The sequence below is a fragment of the Lissotriton vulgaris genome, unplaced genomic scaffold (assembly GCF_964263255.1).
Source record: "Lissotriton vulgaris unplaced genomic scaffold, aLisVul1.2 SCAFFOLD_1828, whole genome shotgun sequence".
In the NCBI taxonomy this organism is placed as follows: domain Eukaryota; kingdom Metazoa; phylum Chordata; class Amphibia; order Caudata; family Salamandridae; genus Lissotriton; species Lissotriton vulgaris.
Window position 1 is genome coordinate 457989 of NW_028241418.1, and position 25429 is coordinate 483417.

At 49.0% G+C, this 25429-nt stretch overlaps 1 long non-coding RNA gene across 2 annotated transcripts in view; it reads left to right on the forward strand.

Annotated features, from left to right (window-relative positions):
- The window catches only part of LOC147671301 (uncharacterized), a 163083-nt gene extending 139677 nt beyond the window's left edge, over positions 1–23406 (forward strand). Inside the window, exon 3 of one of the 2 annotated variants that reach the window (XR_015303638.1) lies at positions 20636–23406. This is a non-coding gene — a long non-coding RNA (uncharacterized LOC147671301). The remainder of the gene's footprint in view (positions 1–20635) is intronic. The other variant, XR_015303639.1, reaches the window with a different exon arrangement.
- The last annotated feature ends 2023 nt before the right edge of the window (positions 23407–25429 follow it).

A 25429-nucleotide genomic window follows, 5' to 3' on the forward strand; every position in this document is an offset into this window, starting at 1 on the left:
AGCCACCCTACAGTCAGAATCGAAGAATGTACAGTGCCTACACCGTATTAAGGCAAAGTGTCAATTTTTTGTAAAGACTAATATCTAGAAAATTAAGGCGGCGTAAAGAAATGGATTGTATCCGCTTAGGAGTTAATGAGGGTAATTGAGGATAAATATCCTTTGTCTACTGTAACATTCGACTGTTATTAGAGCAAACACACAGGCCGGTGGGGTCTAGGTAGAGTTTGTCCCCGGTAATTGCAAACTGCCTGCAAGTCAGTTAAATTTGGTTCTGAAGAAATGTATCCCTTTACCCCAAATTCGGTAGCCAAGATGCTATAAAGGCATGAGCAGGCCTCATCTCATCCATCAGTGTGGTTGGAGAGAGCCTATAAATCTGTCTGCATACTGCTTTTGCCTTGAATCTAATCTCTGTAGAATTCTCAAACTGGGCAAACACTGATAGTTGAGGAAAGTTGAACTGAGTCATACCTTCCACTAAGGAATACAATGTTTCTATGATTCCAAATCAGTGATTATCACTATGGCCAGGTATGGAAAGATTAACTTGGGCAATCTGAGTAAAAATATGGTTGCCTCAGGCTACCATGTATATTTATTCCTCATTCACTGCTACCCAGTTACCCAGTTACATTCTGATATAAATAGTACGTTTAGTGCACTCTTATCACTTGAAGGTCTCTGACTTTAAAGGAAGTACACCTGAACAAAGAGAAAATTAGGATGAGAACAAGAGATCTTTAGTGTCTTCCTAAAAAGCAAGCGGGATGAAAGTGACTTTTTAACTAGACAGGCAATTCATTTCACCCCGTAGGTGCAAGAACAGAAAACTACATCCAGGAGAGGCTTTTACTGAAATGGGCATAACTGATCGTAAGACTCGGAACACAGTTGACGTAGTGGAATGTGTTTATCTAGTTTGTCCTTCAGAAATTTAGATGATGGTCCTCAAGAACATTAGTGGACTAAGCAGATGACTTTTGAGATACTCTTGTCTGTAACTGGGAGCCAGTGGAGTTTATGCATAAATATTTTTGCAGAAACAAAGCAAGAAGCTAGAGTCCTGGATCGGGTTGCTTGATTTTGGATGTTCGGAAATTTGTTAATGAGATTGTTAGCAAAACCTATGTACAGGTAGTTAAAGTAATGAGACCTGGAGACACTGACAGCGACTGCAGGAGGTTTCTAGCTGCTTTCAAACAACAATGGAAGAAAAGAATGAAGTTTCCTTAATTAAAAAGTGCAGGTCAAAATATCTGCTGAAAACTAAGCGTTCATCATATGGTTTGACACCATGACTATTTACGTGTGGTTATTAGGACAGAAAAGGCCTATAAAGCAAAGCCATTGAGTTATGTTATGTTTTGGTCTCTTTTATAGCGCACGGCTACCCCAAGGGGTGTCCCGGCGCTTTGGCAAAGAGAAATGTACTAAAGAGAATACAACACAGCAGCTACACAGAAGGCCAACAATGAGATCATGCGGAATAGAGCCAAGTTTTCAGCTCCTTTCTGAAAGCAAGAAGACTATTTGACTTTCTTAAGGAGACAGGTAGCTCATTCCAGCAGCGCGAGGCCCAGTAACGGAAGGAGCGTCCTCCGATCCGGACCAGTTTAACCGGGGAAACGACGGCTTTGGCCAACAGGGCCGACCGAAGCGTCCTCCTCGGGACATAAAAAGCCAGGCGCTTCTCCATATACTTTGGGCCGATTGAATGGAGGGACTTAAAAGCCAGGGTCAGCACCTTAACCCCTTCCAAGCTGGGCTCGTCATGGCGTAGCCTCCTCGCACGCTGATGACGAGCCCAGCTCGTCATGAATAATGTAAAATAGCAATTCCCAGCACAGGAGGGGAATTGCCTTAGCAGCCATGGAGTTAAAGGTGATTCTTTTAGCAATAGGCAGCCAGTGCAGTCTCTTTAGTAGTTCCGAGGCTTTAGCCCTGCGTGGGAGACCGAAAATGGCTCTTGCAGCCGAGTTCTGCACAATCTGCAAATGGGCCAATAGGTATTTAGGCAGCCCGATATACAGGGCATTCGCGTAATCCAAACGCGAGCCAATTAGAGACTGCACTATGATTTTTTTGTGCTGCAGAGACAGCAGGGGAAGAAACTTCCGAAGCATTTTCAAAATGCCGAAGCATTTTCGACAGGCCAATGATCTGGGGTCCGAAAGAAAGGCTGTCATCACATTGCACACCAAGGTTTTTGGCCTTTGTAGAGACCACCTCAGGAGGAAACATATCCTGGGGCTACCAGGTCTTCCAGCTGGGATTCGGCGGGCAGCCGAAAAAAAGCAGCTCCGACTTGTTGGAGTTGCACTTCAGACTGTGACGGCGAAACCAGTCGAAGACTGCACCCAGGCATTCCCTGATCCGACCACCGTCAAAAGCCTCTCCCTTTTTAAATGAAAAAAGGAGCTGGGTGTCATCAGCATAGGATATGATCCGGGCACCAAAGGACTCCGCTACCGCCGCCAGAGGGGTCATATAGATATTAACAAGCATTTACAATGCAATGGTTTTGCCTTTGTTAAAGTTAGAGCTATTGTCATTGCTCGTGACATTACTTTTATTTATGTTTTTTTAACATAAATAAATGGCATTGTCATTTACAATGCCAATAGCTTAATCTCTCGCAAATGCCACACACAACCCACAGAGAGCCCCCCACACACACACAGAGCCCCCCCACACACACCCACACAGAGCCCTCCACACACACCCACACAGAGCCCCCCCCACACACACCCACACAGAGCCCCCCACACACTGCGAGCCCCCCCACACACTGCGAGTCCCTCCCCCCCCCACACACTGCGAGTCCCTCCCCCATACACACTGCGAGCCCCCCCACACACACACAGCAAACCCCCCCCACACACACACTGCAAACCCCCCCCCCCCACACACTGCAAACCCCCCCCACCCCCCACACACACACACACTGCAAGCCCCACACACTGTCTGGCAATGTACATCAGGCCCTCAGAGTTCCATACAGCTTTGGAGAGAGTTATTCTCCAACGGGGGGGGGGCGAGAACTGGGGACCTTTTGAGGCGGGTAAACTCCAGAAGTACACCATCAATCATAACACCCAATACAGCGTTGGAAAGGGGAGGTCCTGCAGATGGACATAGGTTATACATTTGGACAACATATACATTACGAAGGGCAAACAACATTCCAGAGAAAGTAGTTCCTTGTGGGCGTTATCAATGTGGGCGGTAACATTGTCAGAGGGGCAAGTCCCATTCACTCAGTTTCAAGCACTCAAGCACACACAAAGCAACAGATTCTGCAACCACACACAAGCACACACACAACACAGCAAGCAACAGATTCTGCAACCACACGCAAGCACACAAACACCGTTTTATGCACGTCCACTTAAGTACATAATCATCGTTTTTCAAATATGTGCAAACAATAAACACCGTCCACTTCAGGGCATAAACATCGTTTTTACAATATGGGCTAAATCGCAAAATCCGATTGTGCATTCCGAAATCTTACTACTCACTGACTGCGAAAAGGGACGGTAATACAAGACGATTAATAATGGCTAAGCCACACAAGCATCCAATCGCACTACACTCTTGGCCGCGCCTCCCAGGAAACAACCTTGCACAACCATCCAATCACGGCACCGCGCATTCCACCAAACAACCAATGGCGCCACACACAGTACACAAATACCCAATCACCCAAGCAATCAGGCAAGTAACACATTCATTGCTAAGAAAATTCAGAAATAACTTCAGGCATTGGTCCAACACGCACGTGATTCCTAGGAGCATTATTGATGTCACAGCCACTAACGCGGGCAAACAACTGAGCAATACATTTTCTCACAGGCAAGGGAAAGAATTGCAGCGCGATTTACACGAGACATTGAGCCATCATGTATTCTGGTATTTGTTTAACTGCTTTATAAACCCATATCTCTGCACAGTGTTTAGGGAAATTGTACTAGAAAATACAATGTCTAACACCGTTTTACCAAGTTCTCTTGGTTTGTGGGAACCCTTTACTTTACTTTTTTGAAATATGTTTTTAGTTCTGCTTAAAAATCTCTAATATTTTAGTCAACCTATGTGGAAACTGTGCTGTTAAAAGCACCAGTGAGCCCTGCTCTTACGTCAATTCTTGATAAGGATCCATTACATCTGCCCCTGAAATGCATTGGTAGAATGACGAGGAAACCCCAGGTCAGGGGTTTATGCCCATCACTTTCAAGGTTCACCACCCAGCCCTGCACCCAGAGAGCAAAGATATATATCATATAAAATAATTTATAAGGTGCAACTTTGCCTTTCTTTAATACCACAGTAGCACAGAGGAATGGAGATATTAACACATGTTTTAAAACAGAAGTCTCTAATACTACAAATACTGACATATCTGTAGTAAACTGCTTCCTGGCTCCAGGGTGCAGATTTCAGTATTTTCGAAGTACCCTCCGTGCTCTGGCCGATACATGTCTCGGAATGCCATGGAGCCGTATTTATGATGGTATTGGAGGGCGGGGTAGGAGGGTGGGTGGTAGGGTGCGAAGTACTTTCTAATTACCTTCCGTGCTCTGACTGCAGAGTGAGTCATTTCGCACAGTGTGATCCTCGGCGCACGGCACCAGCCAGTCCACCGCCGGGGCTGCAGCCTCCATGCACAGGATGCAGAGGTAGCCACAGGAAACGGCTTGTGCAGTGGCAGTACGGCACACACTGCTCTTGAAAGGAGGTGCTACTCTTGCATGTCCACGGACAGCACAGTACCCCTGCTCCCACACAATGGCAGCACTGGACACTCTGGTCTTGGCTGGAGGGGTTGCTCCTGCGTTTCCACATACAACACAATCCCACGGCTTCAGCACTGTGGCAGCACTAGACACTAGTCTCGATTGTAGGTGCTGCTCCTGCGTATCCACGGACAGCAAAGTCCCCCAGTTTCCACACAGTGACAGGACTGCAGGCTCTGGTCTTGGGCAAAGGTGCTGCTCTTGTGTCTCCATAGACAGCAGTACAATCCCACAGCTTGCGTACAGTGGCTAGACTGGGCGCTCTGGTCTCTGCTGGAGGTGCTGCTCTTGCAAGTCCACGGACAGCACAGTCCCACAGCTTCCGCACGCTGGGTGCTCTGGTCTTGGCTGGAGGGGATGCAAATGCGTGTCCACGCACAGCAAAAACCTATGGCTTCAGCACAATGGCAGCATTAGACACACTAGTCTCAGCTGGAGCTGCTGCTCCTGCGTATCCACGGACAGCACAATCCCCCAGCTTCCACTCACTGGCAGGATTGGATGATCTGGTCTGTGTTGGAGGTGCTGCTCTAGTGTGTCCACAACCCGCATAATCCCAAGCAAGGCCTCCGCACTGTGGCAGCGCTGAACGCTTTCACCTGGAGGTGCAGCCCTTGCATGGCCACAGACAGCACAATCTCACTGCTTCCGTACAATGGCGAGAATAGGCGCTCTGGTTTTGGCTAGAGGGCCTGCTCTTCCGTGTCCACGTACAGCACAAACCCAAGGCTTCGCAGAGGGGCAGCAATAGGGCTGCACATGCATGTCCACGGACAGTACACATTGAACTCCCAAAAATCCTGTGTCCAAGGTGACTCCCGACTCTCCAGCATGCCTGCGGCATAATCTCCATTCTCTAGTTAAATTTTGCTTGGAGATTTCATTAACTACAGTTTGTGTATCTGTCTGTATATATGTATGTGTGTGTATGTGTGTGTGTGTGTGTATGTGAGTATTAATGTATCCCAGTGGAACCTATGTCTTGTCAGAATCCATACATTGGTGTTTCTTTTGGTGTTCCTGTAGACTTTCCTCCCAGTAACCAATCAAAGTGTTTCTGTGATGTTTTTCACAATCATCTCTATAAACGGCTTGGTCTGGGCTCCCTGCCTGCTCTCCGTGTGAATAAAGCGGTGCACAAGCGGCCTATCTCTGTCTTCAGTGGTTTCTACATGCGTTTGCCTGGGGGGTTGCTCCTATGTCTTTGTGCCTGCTGCAGCTGCCTGTGCCGCACTACTTCCTGGTTGTGCAAGCAGAGGCGGGGCCTGTATCTATGACAGCATCTGACGCCTGCAGAGCTCCCCCCCCCTTCTCTCTTTCCTCTCTCTCTCCATCCACCCCTCTGGTGCCTCCTCTCCTGCCCAGCCTCCACCCCTCCCTTTGGCTAGCTGCCTCCGCCGTGCAGAGTCCCCCATAGCCCGGTGGAGCGCCTCGTAGCCCCCTCTCCGGACTCCAGCGCTGCCTGCCCTCCCCCGCCGCGGAGGGGGTGATGCGCTCCTAACTTCTGGGTGAAGTGCAGTTTGTGGGACCTGCAGGCTCCGGACTCCGTGCTCAATGAAGATTCGGTGGCTTTTCCCGGAGAAAGGAGCGCACATGCTGCAGTGTCTATGTGCAAAGCGCCTAAAACAGCGGTAGAACGTGCCTGGTGAGATCTTGGCGCTACTCTCAGAGAGCGCTACCGGATGCTCTGTCCACAGCTCTTAAATGCAGAATTTTACTACACACACTCGCTGTCTGTCAAATAGTGCACATGGGGTCTGGTGACCCTCTGGTGACGTGTGTTATTAGTGTGCATGTGTTTGTCAGGGAGACACAAGCTGGGCGATGAGCAAACAGCGTGGTAGGCGCTATGGACGTGGTTATCATTTGTTTGGGTCTTGAGCCCCCTCCCCCTTGTCCGCGGGCACGCTGCACACGGTTTCCTTTTCAACAAGTGGTATCTTCGAGTTCGTTTAAGAGATTACTCTTGAAGGGGTGATGTCTTCTAGGCAGCCTGTTGCAATGTGATGATGCAGAAGACAAGAATGATAATCCAAGTGGACTCAGCGTGTGATCCCGGGCATACCACGATATGAGGTGTGATTTTAAAATAGCGTTAGTATAGTCCGGTGACGGCCTTGTTTATTATACATGCCACGCATGCACGTCCTCAAAGCGTCGAGGGTTAAGGGCTATTTGAGATAACCTGCATATCTGAAAGAAACACGTTAGTATTAGATTCCTTACCTTAGAATATCCCCAGGCGTCAGTCTGGATCCGGAAACTTTTGCGTAGCAGTACCCCTGCGCGTCGGTAGGCGTTGTCTGCAGGCGTCCCCTGCGGCTCCGCGTCTGTCGTCGGCGTCGTGCGCCGTGATGACGTCGCTGGAGTATATAGACACCGCCTCCGCGCGCTGACGTCAGTTCTTTTTTCCGCGCCAGTTAGCGCAGATCCGAAGAGCAGTACTCCGGTCTTTTGACCAAGTTTTGTTAAACTTCTAATACTTTTTTGGTGCCGGTAGGATGCCCGGTTTCAAGAATTGTGACGGTTGTGACCGCACGATGTCGGTCATGGACCATCACCGACTGTGCCTCCGGTGCCTGGGCCCCGACCATGAAGTGGACGCCTGCGTCGATTGCCGGGCCTTGACAAATAAAGCTAGGCGGGAGCGGTCCCCCAAGCTTCTCGAGCTCCGGGTGTCGGCCCTGCGCCGAGAGCGGTCCCGGGAGCGGTCCCGGTCCGGACGGAGGTCCAGGGAGCGTTCGAGGGAGCGGTCGCGGAGCCGTGCTGAGCACTCCGGAAGTCGTCCCCACTCGTCTGGTTCCTCAGGTAGGAAACACAAGAAGTCGGGGCGTCGTTATCGTACCTCCGGCTCCCCCCGACGCTCGCGCGACGCGGCCGGGGGTTCGGGTGACCCCACCCCCGCGGCTCCGCAAGAGTCGCCGGCGCGGCCTGCTCCATACACTCCGGTCCCTGGGCTAGGCGCGACGCCTGAGGAGATTGAGGCGTTCCTCATGGCCATGAGGACGCTCACTTCTCCGACGGGGCCTACGGCGCCTTCGGGCCCAGTGCTACCGTCCGGGGGCCCTAGCGGTCCGGGTGTCCCTGCCTCGACGCCATCGGGTGCTCCGGCCCTGGTGCCGCCGACGGCTCCGACCCCGGCGCCGCAGGGGCCTTCGGGGTCGACGCCGGCTGGTCTTCCGGCCTCTCCGGCGCCGATTCCATCGGGGTTACCCCCGACGCCGTCCCCGCGCGGCACCGGTTCTCCTGCGCCGGCTCCGGGCGGCGTCGTCCCCATACCCTCCCCGAATCCGGACGCGAAGTCGGACCGGCGTCGCACGACGCCGGGCTCGACGTCGATGGGGTCTGTGAACCCCGAGGAGCCGGTCTACATTGTTGACTCCGAATATGGAGATGATGTGGAGTACGGTGAGGGTTGGGAGGGGTTTGAGGACCCTCTGTCACGTGAGTGCCAGAACGACGTGGACTGGACAGGTGATTTGGGTGATGCCAGTGGTCTGGACGACTCTCCTAACCCTGGCTTTGTCTCTCCTCCTTCCGTAGCGTCGGAGGAAGGGGCTGCCTATTCAGTGGTGTTGATGAGGGCTGCCAAGGCCTTACACCTTGAGCTCCCCGTCGCGGCCGTGAGGCCTAACATCCTCACTGAGGTCTTCAAACCGCAGTCATGCCCACAGGAGCCACTGCTGCAGTTTAACGGAGCCTTGTCAGACGTTCTGTTGGGCACGTGGTCCAGGCCCTCTTCAGGTTCGCCTGTTGATCGGAACGTGGCCAGACGCCACCGTTCTTGTCTGGACGACCCCAAGTTCCTGTCCACCCATCCCACCCCTGAGAGTCTGGTGATCCAGGCCTCAACTTCCCAGACCGCACTCCCGTCGGCCCCGCCCGACCGGGAATCTAAGAGGTATGACCAGTATGGCAAGAAGGTCTTCTCGTCCCTGAGTTTGGGACTGCGGTCTTGCAACACCGCTTGCCTCTTGGGCCGTTACACCCACTCTGTGTGGGATACGGTCGCGGACCTGCTGCCAGAATGCCCCAAGGAGGTGCGGGCGAAGCTCGGCAAGGCTGTGGCTGAGGGCCGAGACGCAGCTAAATATTCCATACGGTGTGGTCTTGATACGACCGACTCGCTGGGCAGGGCAGTGTCCACGACGGTGGCGATTCGTCGCCACGCCTGGCTGAGATCCGCCAACTTTTCGGCAGATGTCCAAAATGCCCTGATGGACATGCCGTTTGATGGCTGTCGCCTGTTTGGTGACAAGGCGGACCACGCGCTGGAGCGCTTCAAGGACTCCAGGGTCACGGCCAAGTCCTTGGGTCTCTCGACCCAGCGCCAGCAAACGGGTTCGTTTCGCTCCTTTCGTGGCCAAGGAAGGGGCGTCCCCACACGTGCTGCCAGCCACGCGCCGCAACAATCTTTTCAACGCGGTGGCGGCCGTGGAAACCGCCGTGGAGGCAGTCTGGGTCAACGGCGGGGTCAGACCACACCTACCCCCGCAGCATCGGCCTCCAAATCCTCCTAGTCCGTGCTTTCAGGCCCATGTGACGCCAGTGGGTGGCAGGGTTCGCCATCACCTCGCCCGCTGGCGCGCAGTCACATCGGACAGGTAGGTGCTGCAAATCGTCCGAAAGGGCTACTCCCTCCCCTTCGAGACCACTCCTCCAGCCATGCCACCGCAGAACCACCGTGTGTCGGGGGACCACTTGACACTTCTGCAGGGGGAAGTTACGGCCCTCTTGGCCAAGGGGGCCATCGAGCGCGTTCCTGGGCCAAAAGTAGGACGTGGTTGCTATTCCCACTACTTTCTGGTGCCCAAGAAGGACAAAGGGGGCCTACGTTCTATCTTGGATCTAAGGAAAGTCAACGGCTTCCTCCGGAAGGAGAAGTTCAAGATGTTGACATTAGCTCAGGTCTTGGCTGCTCTAAAACCGCAAGACTGGATGGTAGCGTTGGACTTGCAGGATGCGTACTTTCACATCCCCGTCCTGCCGGCCCACCGGCGTTACCTGCGGTTCACGTTAGGCCAGGAGCACTTTCAGTTTATCGTGCTCCCCTTCGGCCTTACCAGCGCCCCACGGGTGTTCACAAAGGTGATGGCGGTGGTCGCAGCCCATCTGCGCAGGTTGGGGGTTTCAGTCTTCCCCCTACCTAGACGACTGGTTGTTGAAGGCGGGCTCGCCCCAGAATGTCGTCCACCACCTTCAGATGACGGCAGACCTCTTGCACGACCTGGGGTTCTCGATCAATGTGCTGAAATCACACCTGTGTCCCTCTCAAAAGCTCCTTTTCATCGGAGCGGTTCTCGGCGCAGTTTCAGGTTTATCCTCCGGAACGGCGGGTCCAGGATATACAGGCTTTGATTCCCATCTTTCAGCCGCTATCCCGGGTTTCGGTCAGGTTGACGCTACGGCTGCTGGGACTGATGGCTTCCTGCATCCTTCTGGTGCATCACGCCCGGTGGCGGATGCGGGCTCTGCAGTGGGACCTGAAGTTTCAGTGGGCCCAGCATCAGGGCAACTTGTCCGACCACGTCTTGATCTCAGAGGGCACTGCGAGACAACTGCAGTGGTGGCTTACGGACCGCGATTGGGTCAGAGGCAGATCCCTCTCCCTTCCCCAACCGGAGCACGTTGTCGTGACGGACGCGTCCCTCCAGGGCTGGGGGGGCCACTTGGGAGAGGCGGAGATCAGAGGCATCTGGTCTCCGGCGGATTCCCGGCTCCATATAAACCTGTTGGAGTTACGGGCGATTCGTCTAGCACTGAAGGCATTCCTCCCCTTTGTCAACGGGAGTGTAGTGCAGGTGTTCACGGACAACACCACCGCCCTGTGGTACTGCAACAAACAGGGCGGGGTGGTGTCGTGGACCCTTTGCCAGGAGGCTCTGCGTCTCTGGCAATGGCTGGAACGTCAGGGCGTGACTCTGACGGTTCAACACCTGGCAGGTTCTCTGAACGCCAGGGCGGACGAACTCAGCCGTCGGTGCTCGAAGGATCACGAATGGCGTCTGAACTCGGACGTGGCGTGAGGCCTCTTTCTGCAATGGGGAGAGCCTTGGTTAGATCTATTCGCCACAGAAGAGAACGCGCAATGTCATCAGTTCTGCGCGTTGGAGTTTCCAAGACGGCACTCGCACGGCGACGCCTTTTGGCGCGAGTGGAGTTGCGGTCTGTTATACGCCTTTCCGCCTATACCACTTCTGCCCAGAGTGCTGAAGAAGATCAGGCGCGACCGGGCCCAAGTTATCCTTGTGGCTCCGGACTGGGCTCGAAGGTACTGGTATCCCGAGCTACTCAGCATGTCGGTCGGTGCCCCGATCCGCCTGCCTCTTCAGGAGGACCTTCTGTCGCAGCAGCAGGGGACGGTCCTCCACCCGAACCTGTCCAGTCTCCACCTCCATGCTTGGAGATTGAGCGGCGGCAGTTGAGGCCATTTGACTTGCCTCCTGAAGTCTGTGATGTGATTCTGGCAGCCAGGCGTCCCTCCACAAAGTCGGTATACGCCTGCCGGTGGAACAGATTTGTGGCATGGTGCACAGCAAAGGCTGTGGACCCTCTTTCTGCCCCTCTTTCCGAAGTTCTTCTTTTTCTTCTCTTTCTTGCCCAGCAGGGCTCTGCTCTGGGCACTATCAAGGGCTACCTTTCAGCCCTTTCGGCCTTTCTGAGGCTGCCTGATCAACCTTCTTTGTTCAAGTCCCCTGTTGTAACGAGATTCTTGAAGGGCATCACACACATGTATCCTCCTGTTCCGTTTGTGATGCCTCAGTGGGACTTGAACCTGGTTCTAACGTTCTTAATGTGTGCTCCCTTTGAGCCACTTCATTCCTGTCCTCTCTGTCTCCTGACTTTAAAGACGGCTTTCCTGGTTGCCATCACCTCTGCCATGAGAGTGAGTGAGCTCCAGGCTCTTTCTGTCAAACCTCCTTTCTTGTCCATTCATCCAGACAAGGTGTTTCTGAGGACTAGACCTTCTTTCCTGCCCAAAGTAGTGTCTGCTTTTCACATCGGGCAGTCCATCACCCTCCCCTCCTTCTTCCCGCCTCCGCATCCTTTGGAGGATGAAGAGCGGCTCCATCGTCTGGACCCAAAACGTGCGCTTTCATTTTACATGGATCGCACACGCCAGTTCCGGGTGGATGACCAACTGTTTGGCTACGTGGGTGCGAAGAAGGGACGGGCGGTACATAAACGGACCATCTCTCGGTGGGTCGTTCTGGGCATCATAGCGTGCTACTCTTTGGCTCGGAAGGAGCCTCCTGTTGGGCTGAGGGCCCATTCCACTCGGGCCACGGCGGCTACTACTGCCCTGGGCCGGGGAGTCCCCTTACAGGACATTTGCCAGGCGGCTACGTGGGCCTCGCTGCACACCTTTGCGAGGCACTACTGCCTGGACAGTCAAGTCCGGAGGGATGGCTTCTTTGGCCGTTCTGTCCTCCAGGACTTTCTGGTGTTGGAATGTATTGGTTCGCAGACCCACCACCGGGGTTGGTATTGCTGGGGTATCTATTCTAAGGTAAGGAATCTAATACTAACGTGTTTCTTTCAGATGAACAAGTTACTTACCTTCGGTAACGATATATCTGTAAGAAACATTAGTTAGTATTAGATTCCTTACCGACCCACCCATCCTCCCCGTTCTGCGAACTGATACCTAGGGTTAAGGACATCCCTTTCAGGGCCCTAGCTTTCAAATGGCACCAGTGTTGGTTCTCACATGGCTCTGCGTGTTCTGGCGCGGAAAAGCTGTGTGCAAAGAACTGACAGCGCGCGGAGGCAGCGTCTATATACTCCAGCGACGTCATCAAGGCGCACAACGCCGACGACGGACGCGGAGCCGCAGGGGACGCCTGCAGACGACGCCTACCGACGCGCAGGGGTACTGCTACGCAAAAGTTTCCGGATCCAGACTGACGCCTGGGGATATTCTAAGGTAAGGAATCTAATACTAACTAATGTTTCTTACAGATATATTGTTACCGAAGGTAAGTAACTTGTTCTTTACAAACAAGCATTTACTAGGGGCCGGAGACACGGACAGCGGGGGGTTCGAGAACGGGCACAAAAAGGCAGAAGGCAAGAAAAAGCACTCACCCACCTCTTTAGGTTACTTGAGGGAACGGGGTGCGTGCTGGGGTTGCTCCCATAACACCTACGGGCATGTTGAAGTGTTGCCCATCGTATCGGTAGAGCTTGTGCTGCCCCTTCCTCAGAGCTGGGTCAATGATGAGTTTGTAACTTTTCCAGTCCGGCGGCCGTAGTTAAACTTTCCTTTTCTACTCAGAATATAAGGATGGTCCATTTGCATGGTCTTTGTAAAAACACATAAATGGAGACGGGCTGAATAATGATTGCAGTGATCGCAGGACGAGTGCACGTCTTCGTCTGTCCCACGAGCAGCACGTTTCCCTGGATTTTTGAAAGTCAAACCTTGCCATCCAGCGTGTCCCTTGCTTTGTGTTCCCTTTGCAGGGATGAGCCGGTGGGGAGGGCGGGCACGGCTGTGGCAGAGCGGGCCTGTGATAACAAAGTACTTCCACGCAGCCCCGCCCTTGGGAGCTGTAATCGTGTCCCAGAAGGGCAGTTATTCATTTGGGGCATGCATCTGCTGTGGTCGGCATGGAAGAGCGGGCGGGAGAGGGGGCGGGAAAGGCGAGCACGCCCACGAGAGCAGGAAGGCGGGTGCCGTCAATGCAGGAACAGACTCGGGGGCGTTCCAGAGAACTGGCTTTCGGCTGACGTCGCCAAAAGCCAAAAATTCTCGGGAACGCCCCCGAATCTGGTCCTGCATTGACGGACAAACGTGTCTTCCAATGGCTAGCCTCCATTTATGGAGCTAGCCAATGGAAGACGGGGGCGGATTCCAACCCCTATACTATACTCATTAGGTTTTTCCTAGCACATGCGTACTTCGTACGCATTGGCTAGGCAAAACCTAAAAAGGGTAGGGCTCAGGATAGAACCCTGTGGAACCCCCACCTCTAGCGGCGGCATTTCCGCGGAGAACGGCGGTGCCCAGACCACCTGTCGACGGCCGGTCAGAAAGGATTTAAACCAGTTCCACACCGTCCCACGAAAACCGATATCCCAGAGTCTAGAAAGGAGACCGACATGGGGGACGGTGTCGAACGCCGCCAAGTCCAGCATCACCAGAATGGCCCCCCCCCCTCCCCAGATCGAACACCTCTCTGATGGCATCGGTGATCTCGAGCAAAGCTGTCTCCGTGCTATAGTTAGCACGGAAGCCTGATTGAGAATCATGCAAGATGTTGTTGCTCTCTATAAAGTTGGAAATAGAGAGCTGTACATGTTTCTCAATCACCTTTGCCAGAGCAGGGAGAAGGGAGATCGGCCTGTAGTTAGCATGGACAAGAGGATCCAGGGTAGGCTTTATGAGTAGTGGCAGGATCAGGGCATGTTTCCAGGCTGAGGGAACTTCGCCTGTGGTCAAGGAAAGATTGAGCAGCGGATTAAGCAAGCTGTTGATAGCAGGCGCTATTTTTCCTAGACATTTCGCTGGGCAAGGATCCAACGGCGAGCCAGACTGCAGCCGAGAAAGAAGGTCAAGGGAGGAAGTTACGGATAGAGAAGGAAACTCCGAAAAGACTATACTCCTCTCATCCGAAGGCGAAGGGGGGATGACCAGTTGGCTCGAAGATGAACCAATCCCGGCACCTGGGAAAGTGTCCTGAATGGACTTGATTTTATTTATGAAAAAGTCCCCCATCTGACTAATCCAGAGCTCGGAGTGCGAGTGGGCGGCCGAAATCGAGGGAGGAGAGATGAACTCCTTAATCCTAAAGAGTTCTTTACTCCTGTTTTCTGCCTCCAGGTAGACTTTTTTTCCCTCAGAGATTTGTTTATGATAGCTCCTAATTACTTCCCGGTAATTAGATTTATCAACCGGGTCATACTTGCGTCGCCATATTCTCTCTGCTTTCTTGCAGTCCTGACGCATCTTTCGCAGAGAGGGAGTAAACCACGGGGTCGAGAGATGTCTGGCCACCGATTTAGCTGGTTTCCCCGGGGCAAGCTCATCAAATCTAGCGGCCAGCCACTCCAGATTGCCCGAGAGTTGACAGGGATGGCGGCACAGAGCATCGGACAGCATTTTCACCGTAACTTGATGAAAGGGCCGCCCCTTCTGAGTCTCCTCCTTCAGCACTGTAGGTTGGAGACAGAGTAGCAAGATAATTTCTGTTGGCCTCTGTTTTCTCCCATGTTAACATAAGCCAGCTACTCTACATCCATGGGTTCATTTAGCAGAGCCAATCAGTAAGTTTATCCTCCTCTGAGTTGGAAAGACAACAATTTAAGTTGTCATCCTGGTAAGTAAGTTGTATCCAAAGCTTTTGATTAGTTTGGATAAGGGCAAGGGGTAAATATTAAAAGGAAAAAAACAGCTCAGACCCTTCGGGTAACTCCTGCAATTGGAGAGGACGACAAAGTTGCTTCTCATAACCCGTTGTAATATATTTGAAAGAAAGAAGGAAAGCCACGCAGAAGCAACTTTGCCTTCAGTCCCACATTCACATAGAGATCAGTAAATTGTGCTACCTGCTATTAACATCCAACAATTGGAATAAACTTGTGTTGCTGCCACCGGCAGCCATTCAGAGGTCATCAAAGACCACTAGTAAAGCAGACACTATTTGGATGAAACCCAACTTGTCCATAGTATAAAATCATAACGTTTTCCAGATATTTGAACACTTGACATGTCAGTTTCAGTGATCTCTGCTGGATCTGACAGAAGGTTAACAGAAAGATAAACAGGGTTCCTTCAGGATCCATGTGTAGTTTCTTGAGTAAATTGTTCACTTTGGTTAGTTCTTTCTCAGGAAGAAAAGTAAGTCTGATTCTAGGTATATCTTTATAGAAAATTGTCGGGGGGTGGGGGGGGGGCAGAACTTAACGGTCCTTAAGAGTTGATGGATATCACTTTCGAGTTGGCAGTGGGAAAACTCCTGTATTCTGAAAGATCAGAGATATTGATACTGTGAAATGTGGCATGTGTTGAATTACATTGAATAAATGATTGAATATGGAGTATTCTAAGAAATTAGAACATTTTATTGCAAAGTCTTGGTTTTTGATTAAAGCATTTAAAAGCTGTGCTAGTTTATTTTTTTCAGTAAATGAAATGGTACTTTATACTGTGGAAGCTTAATTATATAAAAGTTATTTTCAGGAAAATATATGGCATGCAGCTTCTGCTCTGCTTGTCCATCTTTGAGTTTTAGTTTAAGATCACTGTTGAACCGTGGAGACTTTTTATATTTGATATTGCTCTGTATAAGGGCAAAAATGTCCACCCCACCTTATCAGAAATGTATTAAACATAATCAGAGTAATTTGATGTTGGCCTCATTAGTCATGTGGGTTGGAAAAGTTGATTCTTTTGTTCTTGTCTCCGGTTTGGTTTGAAACTGAGACCTGTGTAAATGATCTGCGGAGCTACTCGACTTAGTTACGTGAATAAGAAAGCACACTCTGAAGACTCGTTTAAATGTAGTACATGGTGACAGTTGCTACTGTATAGTTATGGTTCAGGCACACTTTCTATTGAAAAGATATTTTTTGATTTCCCTATAACTTTTAACCCCATGGATGGCTTTGCATCGAATTTAGCAATCGCTTGGCATAGTCGGCTAAAGCACGACATACTCCTTTTCCCTACACATTTGGGCAGTGGGGGAAAAGTGTAAAGTATGATTTGAAAAACTGTTCTTCTTTCCATTTTACCTGCTATTGGAAATTTAGCTTGATCCTGCATCCCAAACTGCTGGACGGATTTACATTAAAGTAGAAATTGACTCAAGCTGTGATTTTTTTTCTTTTTTATTGGTTTGGTGCAAATCTGTTTGGCAGCTTTAGAGATATAAGCATTTAGAAAAATTTGAACACGCTTTAAGGGGTTTCCAATTTTGACTATCTATGGAAATCCAGAAGCAAAAAACATACCAAAGTAATCTGACGTGAGGAAGGAACGTTTTTGCAGGAGAAAAATTGGGAAAAAATGATTCAAGTTAAATGATTAGCTACAGTAATTTTTCTTGCTGCATTAATTTCTGGGTGCAAGGCGTGGCCTTTGTGTCTTTCAGTAAAAAATTAAAAAGCCATTATTAGTCAGTGGGCACCTCCTGACCTAATTGCCAAAGTAAGGGGGGGCCCCCCATGGGACAGGAAAAACTTTCCTATTAATTTTCTTATCCTTTCAGGGAGCACTTCAGATGTAAGGAGAGGAGTCCTGTACTACATGAGACAACCCCCCGCCCCCATCCAAAAAAAAGGGGTAAATCAGTTAATCTTTGCACACGCTGCCCAGGGGTTGCATCCATCAAAGGGAATCGCAGTAAGATTGGTTAGTACAAACCATAAAGCTATGCTACTCTCTAGAGGGAAACGTGTAAAAAAAAAAAGGCCAAGGACACGCTCTAGAGTTTCACTATCCTACAGTAATACCTCTTTCAATGTTCTATATATGACCTGGAACCTTAGTGATCCCTACACGTGTTTACCAGAAATTATGTGGACGTACACTCAAGGATGGCTTGGGTAGGAAAGGTGCTTTTGAAGAACTTATTTACAGCTACCTGTACTTCACCCAGTCATTGCCTAACTATCAATACTGCAGGTTCTTTTCCTTTAGAATGTCTCCTGGTGCCTGAACCATAACCTGGTACTAGTAAATTATCTGGATAATTTATTGTGGTGCCACAGTGTGCAGATAGGTGGCATAATTTGGCTACATGTTGATTCTCTACTGCCCTGAAAGTGACCGGTCAGAGTTGCAGATAAATGCCACCCCTGAGGGCGGCCAGTTTCATAATCAGATGAGTGTGCCTAAATCTTACTTGGAAACTTATATTCAGGAGTCCACTTCACAGAATGGTGAAGTGGGAGGACGGTGAGGATACAGTTTCCACCAGAATGCATTACTGAAGGTAACTAACTTGTTCTTCAAATGGAACTTCACTTGTAGATTTCATCTTTTGGAATTGAGACTGCAGCAGTACCTCCCAAAGTTAGAGGTTTTGAGGAGTGGTTAGGAAATCTTGAATTACTGAGGAGGCACAATGGTCCTCTGGTCAAACCTGGCTGTCAACGCAGTAGTGTTTCCTGAACGTGCACTTATCATGTAAGACTTTTATGGCCGACAACCAAAAGAAATTTTTAGAGACATGTGTTTCCCGACTCAACCACTACATTATCAAATTATGAATAATCATGCAAATCTAGAAGTACTTCAAGCCGCAACACCGTGTTTACAAGTAAGTTCCTGGTTTCATTTCTCAGTGTAAAAAGTCTGACAGTAGTTTTGCAGTGTGAATCTTTTCTGGTTTGACGTGCTGTTCATTATTCCGCACATCTGGTAGAATTGTTCTATTTCTTTTCTTTTTTTTTGTTGGTGGTGGGGGTCGACATACCACCATTTGGTGTCCTCCTGTGACTGCGAGCTTCCTCTGGAAGCTTTTACCTTTGGTTGCCATCTTCAGATTCCCCTTGAGTCTGGATCGATAGGGAAGGAACTCCAGAGATTTGGAGAGAAGAATCGACAAATAGTTGAAACTTATACAAAGCAGCGATAAAAGCCTTTTCGACATACTGGACTACTATCCGACGAGCTGTGCGCGAAAAAGGGGGAAGTACGGAACTTCGACATTGGGTAAGCGCATGCAGGAGGCTCCATGTTCACTGTAATGGACAAGACACCTTTCAATTTCTGTAAGAATTGTCATCATAAATATGCTCAAAGGCTAGCATCCAGTCTGCAACCTTTGCCTGCCACTGGAACACTGAAGTGAAGATTGCAATGCTTGCTCGGCTCTCACCCCAAAGACCTTGAGGGTAAGCGAGACAAAGAGAAGGGTCAACTACAACATGCTGGGCCAAGGGCCTGCACTGTCTCTTTAAGATCTGGGCCTTTCCAGTGAAGGACAAAGCCGATGAAGTCGACGAGGACACAGATGTCTTAGTCGTAGAGGTTGAGAAGAAGACTTCAAAGGAGATAAGAGAGCCATCGACCTCAAAGACAGGAGGAGATACACAAATATGTCTCAAAGACCTCGAAAGGTGTCTCCGTGTCGAAACAGTCGATGCCCGCAGCCGCATCCAAAGGGAGATAATCCATTGGATCCTTCGACAAGGACTCTGACGGTGTAAACTCTTAAAATCAAGAACGTTGAAAGATGGTCACGAAAAAGACGACTCGACATCGAAACGAGAGAGGTCGAAACAGACTTCGACGACCTTGTCGATACAGTGTGAAGAGAAAGGCTGAGGGTCCCGACACCGAAATACACGCGTCTGAGACCGAGAAAAAGAAAGGCTAGAGGCTGAAATTGTGAATATTTTGCAATGGAAAAAAGAATTGGACGACAGCTTGAAGCAATTAAAGATAGCATGAAACCATTAACTGAGGTGGAAAAATCGGTCGAAGAATTGCAGACGCCGACAACTCCCAAACCACACGAAGAAGAGGAGGACGCTTCTTCGAGGACGAATGAGACAATGAGGCAATAACTTATGTGGGCTCAGCGATCTGAGGCTCAAACCTACAATGGCAGGATCTCAACGCGAATCACCAGAAGAAGCGGTAGACACAAATCCTTTGAGACCTTTACCACCAGATGACATTGGGATGTACAACCAAGTTATAAAAAGGCAGATGACACATATGGAGTACAACTGGAAGAAGAGCCACAGCCATGTTTTCTACTAGAGACTTTACTGCCTACACAATCAAGGAGACCGTTTCTACCCATGCTACCAAGTGTATCGGATCAAAGGAAGGAGGCATTTAAAGAGCCTGCCACTTGCAAAGCAGTTACACCAAGAGGTGAGAAAAAATAAGTGTTCCTCAAAGGACCCATTGTACAAAAAAGGGTTGATGCCAGCTGATTCAATCATTACGTCTACAGCCTGGAAAAGGTCCAATGTACCAACTAATAATAGACCACCGCCAGACAAGGAGAGCAAGAGAATGGACCTTTGGGGAGAAAGGTTGAAAGGAGTGCATTAATTCAGTGGTGCATTGCAAATTCAAATGCATCGATAAACAGACATGCATATTCGCCCCCAACCACCACGTCTATCATACTGTACAAAATCTATGCACAGTACGTGAATCCAGAAAAGATTCACGCTGCAAAATCTTATCGTTTCTTACCTGTTGGTATAGTTTCATAGCTTGAAGAATTTTCTGGATTCACTAGCGAACCCACCCTCCTACACCACAAAGATGAGACCAGAGGTGGGAAGAAATAAAAAAGAATCCGAAAATGGCGACCAAAGGTCACAGTAGGACACCAAATGTGTGCTTTATAGATTTGAGGTGCATTGGACCTTGTCTTAAAAAACAACTTGGTGATAAGATATGTTAATTTTATCTTGCAGAAGACATGTACAATAACTGCAAAGGTTAGTCTTGTCTGATCACCTTTGCTTTTACACTGCTTTGTGGTTTTCTGATAAGGCGTTTATTTTGACTGAACTAATAGTTTGTTTCCTGTGCTAGGATGTTGTCATTGCATACATCGTTACAGTAATATTTCTGTTTTACCCTGAAGTGTATTTTCTCAGAAAATAGTTATGCCCATGTATTTATTTGGTCTGGCTGTGCTTCCATACTTCTTTACCCTGTTTGATTTTATTAACTACTTTCTTCACTGTTTTAAAATAACGAACCAGTTGAACAGTTCTGAAGTGAAAAACTAACATTACATGGCGGTAGAACTTTTCGCTTTCAAATCCAGAGTTTGATGCCATTGCCTAATGCAACAGTAGACCTATTGTGTTTAATTTGTAGGTTAAACATTTTAACATTTTTTTTTTAATAGTTTTAAACCAGTTGCCTCTTCCATCACCTTTACCTGCTACAACTACAAAGAGTCTTCTATTCAATGGACGCATCGCAGAAGAAGTGAGCTGTCTCTTGGCATGTAGAGATGAAAATCTGGTATCGCAGCTCGTGCACAGTCTCAACCAGATCTCCACCGACTGCATGTATGTACTTCCCTTGTACGTAATCTTTAAAATAAATTTAGTGAATCTGAGATTTTTGTTGTTGTATTTTGTACGATCAACTACAATAGTGGAAATGATCATTGCCTTTAAGCTCTGTACAGATTCCACTTCTTGCGTAACATTATCAAGTACACTTTATTTTACTTCATACTTTAGTTAGCTAGTTTTGATCACCGCAATCCTTTGTCTGCAGTTATGTTTTTTTATGTGGGATAAAATACCCTCCGCCGTACATTATAAAGTTATTGCAAGGCAATAGAGAGCTACCTGACTACATATAGGAATTAGACCAAAGGCCGAGTTCCTTTATAAGACTACTAGCTGTACCAGGCCACGCGTTGCTTTGGCTCAGTCTGGTTAAATGGAAGAGAAAGAAAAGTGTTAGCCCACGCTTATAATATGTTTAATTTCACAATGCTTGTGGGCATACAATATGTTTTTGTCACTATTGTCTGGATGCGTCCCTTGCAGTTGCGCAGCAAGCAAATCAATAGGGTCTGTTCGACCTTTCTATTGAAAACATGTGCGTATTGCACACGCGCATATTCTAATCCAACGTAGTGTGTATATAAACACACGCTAATGTTGCAAAGTGAACCAACTCCTCGCCCTTCCCTCCACCAACTTCCCAGTCTGCCATCCTGACAACTGTCCATTCTAATATATGTAGACTGTCTCTATGCGTCCCTTGTATTTGTTGCGCAGCAACCCAATCAATAGGGTCTGTTCGGCCTTTCGATTAAAAACACACCCGTATTGGACACGCGTGTATTCGAATCCAACTTTGTGTGTATATAAACATGCGCTTAACCCCTTCCATGCTGATGACGAACCCCAGCCGTCATGTACTACGGTGCTCGTGTGCTGATGACGGCTGGGATTCGTTACGGCCCGCCCCTGTTCGTGCTGTTTACAGCACACCAGGGGAATCGCGGCCGCATGGAAGGGGTTAATCGAATCCAACGTTGTATCAAAATTTCAAAGCAATCGGTGAAGAACTTTGGGAGATTTCCGATTTTGAGCAAACAAACACATTTTTATTTATATAGATGGCTGAGGCACTCCAAGATGACTTGCAATATCTTTACAGTGTACAACAAAGGGTGCATTATTTCTCATAATACATGGTCACACTATAACCCTTCTCATATACCACTTTATTCCTTATTGGGATGCTCTTCCACGTGAAATGGATAACCTGGTATCAAACATGAATGCTAAAAGTAGAATCTCTAGTACAAAATTAAATGCATCAAAGCAGTTAATTTTTTTTTTGCAAAACGATTTTAAAAAGCTCTGTTGTGCAGAATGTTGAAACATGCACAGAGTGTCTTTTTTGTAACTATCTGTTCGAGGCATATGAGCTGCAGATTACACACTGTGCATAGATGGCCGCCTAGTGTTGGGCCCGGATGTTTGCAGGTTGTTTTTGTTGTAGAAAAGTCTTTGGAAGTCACGGGACCAGTGACTTCTCCTTTGGATCATACTGCGCATGGGCATCTGCTCCATCCCCAGATTGTTTTTTTCCGCCACCGGGCTCGGATGTGTTTCCAGCGCTCCGTGTTCGAACAGATTTCCTTCGACGCGCAATCTTCACCAGCTTCCAGAATTTAGTTTCAAACGATTTTCCAGTCGACGCTACTCTTCAACATCGAAGATTTCGATTCCGGTCGTCGACGACTGCCTTCGGGCCGAACTAGGCGTCGACTCCAACTCATGGAAAAGACGCCATTTAAAACAAAGTGTCCTCAATGTGGGTCGAAGTTTCCCCACACCGACCTTCATGAGGTGTGCAACCTTTGCCTCTTCCCGGAGCATGAGGCCTGTGACTGTTCTGCTTGTGCCTCCTTCCACTCCAAGAAGACGATCCGCGACGAAGAGCTAGGAGAACAATGGCTCTATCTTCAGCTCCGATTCCAGACGACATCTTCGCAGAGGGCGTCGACGTCCCAGAACAACATGGCGTCGACAGCAACTCCGAGGCAGAACATGCCGAAGTCAAGGACATCACTTCAGCACAGCAGGTCGTAAGTAAAACCGTCGACCCAGACCCTGCCTCGACACATCCAAAGAAGGCTCCCGTCACACCTTCGGGTGCACACCGAGAGACTGCTTCTGCTGCCCCACCTTCGGGCCCGGCTAAGAAGCTAGCTAAGCTTTCCAGTGACTCGGGCTGGAGTCGGCCTCCCCACGTTGCCGGCGCACATCTACCGGCACCGAACAAAGACCACATCACCTACCACGTCTGCATCGAAACAATCTGCACCGAAACCCAGTTCGGAACCAAGCAAACACGCTTCGGATTCAAAAAGACCACTGGAACCGGAAAAACAAACGGAACCCAAAAAATGTACCAGAACCGAGAATCATCAGAGCCGAACAAACAGATTGGAGCTGAAAAAGTCTCCTGCTTCTCCTGTTAAAGACATTGCCAAAAAAACAAAAGAAGCTACTTAGGCGCTGAAACCTCCCTCCGCACCAAAAGATCGGCCTCCTGCAGAGGACTTATTTCACCCAGACCCTGCACAAAAGACTCTGGTTAAAGATCCAATCACTGGTAGATTAATTCCAAGTAAAAAAAAAATGACCACTGGATACACCTGCACCGGTTCCTCATCCAAAAAAGGACATGGCTACCTCTCCTCTAAGAGTTCCTTCCCCTTCTCCACCTATGCCATCACCACCTGTGCCCCTACCACAACATTCCCCTACATCCTCTATCATACCAGATGATGACAATAGGGATGATAGCTCTGATATAGGGGGTAATGCATTTATTCCTCCAGGCTCACCTGACCTGTGGGATGATTATAACACCCCAGACATCCCAAATGTCCCTCAGGACAACATATACCCATCTAGGCCTTCCCCACCAGAAGACACTATGTGCTTCAATCAATTAGTACACAGAGCTGCACAGTATCAAAGGGTGGACATGCATACAGACCCTGTAGATGAAGACTTCCTAATGGATACCTTTGATAATGCACAAAGATCCTCATCCATTTTACCCATGCTTAAAGGAGTTATTAAGCATGCTCCTGAAGTCTTCAAAGACCCAGTTAGAACTCAGGTCATAAACCCACGAATAGAGAAGAAATATAAAGCTGCCCCTTCAGACCCAACATATATTAAAGGCCCAGTACCACTAGACTTGCTTGTGGTTTCCAATACACACAAATTAGCAAATTCACAAACATCAGGTGAAGCTCCCCCACCAGATAAAGAGTCTAAGCTCCTTGACGCATCGGGGAAAAGAACTGCGTCTCAAGCAGCAAACATGTGGCGTGTTGCCAATACACATGCATTATTGGCAATAACAGGGCATATTATGACGAATTAGAATCTTTAATGCAGCACCTCCCTGATAAGTACGAAGATAGAGCAAATGAGCTTATCCAAGAAGGGAAAAGTATTAGACACCTCCTATTCGTTGTGCACTTTATGCAGCAGACACTACCTCCAGAGCAGTTAACACCAGTGTTTTGTTGCGTAGACATGCCTGGCTACGCATATCAGGTTTCAAACCTTAAGTCCAAAGTGCTATACTTAACCAACCCTTTCATGAGCAACACTTATTTTGACCCAACGTAGATGTATCCCTTGAAAAGATGAAAAAGGATACAGATACGGCCAAATCTATGGGAGTCGCAGGTTCCCAGACGTTCATTTCGCCGCTCATCTTGCAGAGGCGCCACCAGGGGATACTCTTCAGACACACCTTCTACCTCGTATAAAGCCCCCACACAATCCACCTATAGTAGGGGCCACCAAAGGGGTGGTTACAGAGGTAATAACAATAAGGGCAGAGGTAAAACCAACAACTCCCGCTCTGCCTCTACCCCTGCCCAATGACTCCCCTCCCCCATTCCATTCCTGTCGGGGGAAGACTACAACACTTACCAGCCTGGGAAAACATCACATAAAACAGGTGGGTGCTTCAAATAGTTCAGTCAGGTTACTGTCTAGAACTAACATCCACCCCCCCCCCCCCCCCCCCCCCCCAAATATACCACCCAGGCAGCATCCTATGTCACAGGAACATTAGTCACTGCTCAGGCAGGAAGTGATATCCCTCCTGCACAAAAATGCAATAGAACTAGTCCCAATGCATCAGCAAAACAAAGGATATACTCCCTATAATTCTTAATCCCAAAGAAGGACGGATCTCTAAGACCTATCCTAGACCTCAGACCTCTACATTTTCATATGGTCACACTCCAACAAGTCCTTCTGCTCCTGTTACAAAACAACTTCCTTCTCACTCTAGATCCCAAGGACACCTACTTTCACATTCCTATCCACACAGCGCTCAGTAAATATCTCGGATTTGTGTTGGACGGGCAGCACTACCAGTTCAAAGTGCTCCCATTCGGATTCACAACAGCACCAAGGGTGTTTACCAAATGCCTAGCAGTGTCTGTCAAAACTTGCCCATGTAATAAGATCTACGTTGGCAAAACAAATCAGGAAGTCAATATGAGAATTACCCAACATAGATCGAGGTTAAAAAAGAAAGTAGTGACGACTCCAATGGTGGAACATTTTGAGGAAAAGGGGCATGGAGAGAATGACTTCAAATGGTCAGTCTTATTCAGCATGAATAA